This window comes from Microtus ochrogaster, unplaced genomic scaffold, assembly GCF_000317375.1.
Source record: "Microtus ochrogaster isolate Prairie Vole_2 unplaced genomic scaffold, MicOch1.0 UNK1, whole genome shotgun sequence".
NCBI classification, from domain to species: Eukaryota; Metazoa; Chordata; class Mammalia; order Rodentia; family Cricetidae; genus Microtus; species Microtus ochrogaster.
Genome location: NW_004949099.1, coordinates 39717368 through 39722227, shown reverse-complemented (window position 1 = coordinate 39722227; position 4860 = coordinate 39717368).

Genomic DNA, 4860 nt, shown 5'->3' with positions numbered 1-4860 from the left:
ATTCTCAACAGAAGAAGTTCAAATGGCCAAAAGACACTTAAGATCATGCTCAACCTCCTTAGCGATCAGGGAAATGCAAATCAAAACAACTTTGAGATTATTGGTAATTCTTAATGGAGGTACTTTCCTTCCGGTTGTCTTTTTGGTCAGCTCCTTAGAACTCATACGAGGTTTCTGAAAATGAATAGGAACAAAATACCAAGAGCTCTGGATCTGGGCTCCCCTGTCTCCCTCTTCATTGTGGTCAGAATCACAAGGATAATGTATTATGCAAATTCCTACCTGAGCCTGGAGGCACTGCCTAGAATCTCATTACATAGGAGCAGAGTCAGCCTGGACTACAAAGTCAGATGTTATGACAGACAGACAGACAGACAGAGTGGGTTTCTGAGCTGCAACTCCAAGAACTGCTGAACCAGCAGGTATGAGAAATGTCTAATATTTTTTATTTTTATTTTAGACAACGTCAGCTCAGCTTGCCCTGGTACTCACTGGGGTTACAGGCCTGCATCACTACTCTAGGCTTATGTGGGTTTGGGGATAGAATTAAGGGGTTCAGGAACTTGTGCATGCTAGGGAGCACCCTGTCAACCGAGCTACAATCCCAGCTAAGAAGGGTCCAAGTATGAGTGTTTCCTTCCCAGGCAAGGGTCATTCTACAGGTCAGGGGACCGGTACTTTGTGCTATTAAACCTGGAGCACGATGATGACTCCCACGTCACCCACATCCAGTTTGGTGACTTCTAAACTCATACCTCTGGGACTTCTAAGCTTATAGGTAACAGTCAACTTGGCAGATGAGCAAGTAGTTAGTCTCCAAGGCAACGGAGCCTTGACTCTCAGGATTGTGTAAAGGCTCCCAGGTCAGCTCTGTGAGTTTTGGCCACTAGAGGGAGACAAGGCCATTGCTTTGCAGCCCTGAGCCTCTGAAGAGGAAAAGTACTGAAGCAGGCTGAGCAAAGCCTTTGAGAACACCGGCAACGCGCTCGCCCGGCTCGCTGTTCCAGGACTGCAGCACAGCGCTGCAATCTGGATGTGCACAGATGCCATCAAGCACCACGTGCCTGGCAAAGAGGGGAGGGGCTGTTTGTTTCCCAAGGCACTCGGTTTTTCTTCTATTCTTCAAAGTGCCTCTTACATCAATCCCGTTATGCAATACATGTCTGCTGATATGAGAAAAAATAAGGATCTTCTGCTGTCTTGGGCTGCAGAAAGTGGTGCGTGCGTGCGTGCATGTGTGTCTGTGCATGTGTGTGTGTGTGTGTGTGTGTGTGTGTGTGTGTGTGTGTGTGTGTAGGGGAGTCAGATTTGTGAGAGATGATGGGGGCTTGTGATGGCTGAACCAGGATATTTCCTGCCCAGGCATGTGTTGGAGGGGACACAAGTCTGTAGCAGGCCTGGCTAGTTTGAGGTCTGGTTATGTGCCCTTGGAGTGAGAAGGACCGGGGATTCTGTAGCAGAAAGAATTAAGTCGGTCCTTGAGTTAAGAAGACAAAAGGAGACAGTCGTAGTTTACCTTCTTTGAATTTGCAAAGGCTCATGGTCCACACTGTACACCCTTAGCTCATCTCTGGAGAGGATGCTCACATCTTGAACACCCATCAGGGCAAAGGAACCAATACAGAGTCCGTCATCAGAACAGGCTACTCCGTGTCTGTGACACTCATGCCTCTTTCTGCATCTTCTTTTCTATACGATCTGATATCAGGCACTCAGTCCCCTTCCCTCCCCGTGAGCAGTATGCACTTGGATACTTCCTCTCAATGTGAGCATACTCAGCCCTCTTCTTTCTCTATGACCATTATGCATGCAAACCTCCCCTCCTTCCCCTCTCCCCTCTTCCCCTCTTCCCCTCTCCTCCCCCCTGCTCTCCTCTCCACCTGAGCATTGTGTTGTGTGAGCATTGTGAACAAATCATAGCCCTCAAGGTATTTCAAAGTAGTCACTGAGAAGCACCCCTGTGCTCTTCTAGACGGGACAGCAGCCATCCTGCAACTTCCGAGAGAAGCAGGAAAGGAGTCCAGGTAACACTGGGACATGCGGGGCTCTAATTTATCTGCAGGACAGCTTCCGTCACATACATTAAGTACAACCTCGATGACAAACCGTGGGAGCTTTAATTGGCTGTAAGAATTTAGTGTGGGGACTTGCGGCATGTTTCTCAGAAGCACACATGGTTTTCCTAAGGCAGGCCCCTGTTTAGTTAGCCTACCAGCGTGCTCAAGCCCTGGTGACATATGAAAAGCACGTGCTGTCAGCGTTGGGTAGCTAAACGGTGACCAGAGCCTTCCCCTGTGGGCACAGTCAGGGCACATGAAGGCAGCTCACGGGAAGAAATGGGCAGAGACTTTCAAACTGTCTGAAAAGAGATTGTGTGTCTGCATATAAGGGTGTACGAGTAAACATGTGTGCATGCTATGTGTTGTGTGTTAAGTATGAGTACGTGTGTGTGAGTGTGTGATGTGAACGTGTATATGTGTCCATGAGCACCTGTGTAGTATGTGTGTATGTGTGTACTATGTGGATCTGGTTCTGGTATGCCTGTTAACACATGTTTGTGAAGATGACTGTGTGTGTGTGTGCATGGTATGTCTGCACACTTGTGTGTGTGTGTGTGTGTGTGTAGTGTGTGGATGTGAGCATGTCTTTGTGTGTGTGCGTGGGTATGAGTGTGCAAGTATAGAACCTATTTGCTTCCACCTCACACACACTCCCTCCCTTTTGGCCAGTGAAACCCCTTCTGCATGTCACTCTCTCGTCTCCCCAATATCGCTCCTCACCACAAGCTACAGAAAGAATCTTGCATAAAAGTCTGTGGTTAACCACCCCCACGTATTCAAGTCCTGGATGGGAGCTTGGTTTTCCTAATGGCCGTTTCCTAAGGGTCATCACCCCCAGTTCTCTGCTTGCTGCTGGACAGCATAGGACTTACTCTGTTCCATGGCTCCCTGAGACTTACGTTTTGGAAACCCTTCGGGGGTGCCTGGTCCCTGAGCTTCCTCCACATAGGCTCTCATCCTGGCTTGGGCATCTGCTGCTGCTCTGAACCCTGTCTTGATCTCTGCCTGGCTGTTTGGATCAGGAGGGAATCACTGACCAAAATCCAGAGAACAAGGAGAGGTGTTTGTGCCGCATGGCTTGTCTCCCATCTCTCACAGTCTTGTCCTTGAAGGAACCCTGTCCCTGCTGTCCCTTGCAGCCTTCTCCACACTGCAACTGGCCCGGAACATCAGAGCAGAAAAGTCACTGCTCCAATTGAATTTTGCTGCAGTTTCTTTCTTTTTTTTTTTTCTCCCCTAGACGCTGAGAGCTATTTTTAACCAGGGACTTAAAAAAAAAAAGAGGGGATCCACAGTCTATTTTTAAAGCCCTTACGGAGGCCAAACCACCAAGTGTTTCTCATGCAGATTTTGAAGAGCAGGGTAGGAAAGGTTGGGGCGATGGGCAGGGGCACCTGCCTGCAGATGAGGGGCACCCAGGAAAGGCTCTGGAGGGTGGGAAAAGATGGGTCTTAGATGGAAGCAGGAACAGGTTGCCTTCAAACAGAACCATCCCTGCTTCTACCTCAAGCTCCCAAGTCTCCTAGAGTAATAGATATTTCCACCCCAGCAGCTGAGATGACATTGCCATCGGTTGAGATGATCACATTGACTTTTCCCTGAGTATCTTTGCTCTGGCTCTCCTTACGGTATGAGACTATGTGTTGGCCATGAAACCAGCCCCGAGCAGGCAGAGATAAAGCCCTGGGTGAAGAGAGGACCCTATGTGTTCTGATATGCTGGCCAAGGTGCATGGGCACTGAACCTGGCAGGAGGAAGGCCTCTGGCTTTAGAGAAGGGTTGAAAGCAAGAAAATGAGAATGGGGTGCCCTGTAGAATGGCTGCTTGGGGTCCTCAGAGCCATTTTCTGGGTCTCCCAGAGCCTGTCACTCCAATGGCCATGAAATTTGGAAGCAGGTTTCACATGCCTTGAATGTAGGTGGGCCCTAGGACCTGGACAGAAAATTCTAGATGGTGAAAGCACTTTCCACTGAACCCACAGACTCTCTTGTCTCTGTTTTCACATGAATGGACAGAAGGGATGTCCCAGCTGGCAGTCTGGCAGCTACCCAACTGCCAGCCTCACGTGACTCTCCTTCCTCGCTCCACACAAGATTCAGTCCCTAAAGCCATGTCTTTCCGGAGACTGAGCGGGTTCTTCAAGTCATTCTGCTCCTCCAGTTCCTCTACAATCTCGAGTAGAGGCAAGGAGTGAGGAGAAAGTGAGCCAGAAATGGGGACACTCACAGGGATGAAAAATAATCACTTCTCACCGCCTTAATCCATAAATCAGTTACCCACAAAATCTCTCTTCCCCTGTCAATAAAATATGCAATGCCCATCGTTTATGCCCTCGCCATAAGAGAGGAAGCCTACCAAGCGAGTATGGGGATGCCTCTAAGGACCAAGTGGCTACGGAGCTGTATCTACATGGGGAGAGTCCCTGGAACCATGAGTAACAGTTCTAAATATAATACCATCCTCAGGACAGGGATTACTCAGCAGTTAAGAGGGCTTGCTCATCATGAGGACTGGAGTTCAGATCCCAGTGTAATAAGTTGGCCATCCTTACAAATGCTTACAATCCCAGCACCAAGGAGGGTGAGGACGGGATGATCCCTGGGGCTTGCTTTTTTCTAGTATAGCCCAAACTTGAGCCTTGGATTCAGAAAGAGGCCCTGCCTCAAAAAAAAATCAGTAGAGAATGATGGAAAAGAACACCCAGTGTCCTCTTCTGGCTTCTGTGCTAGAACGTGTGTGTGTGTGTGTGTGTGTGTGTGTGTGTGTGCATGCAGACACATACACAGAGCAAATCTTTAAA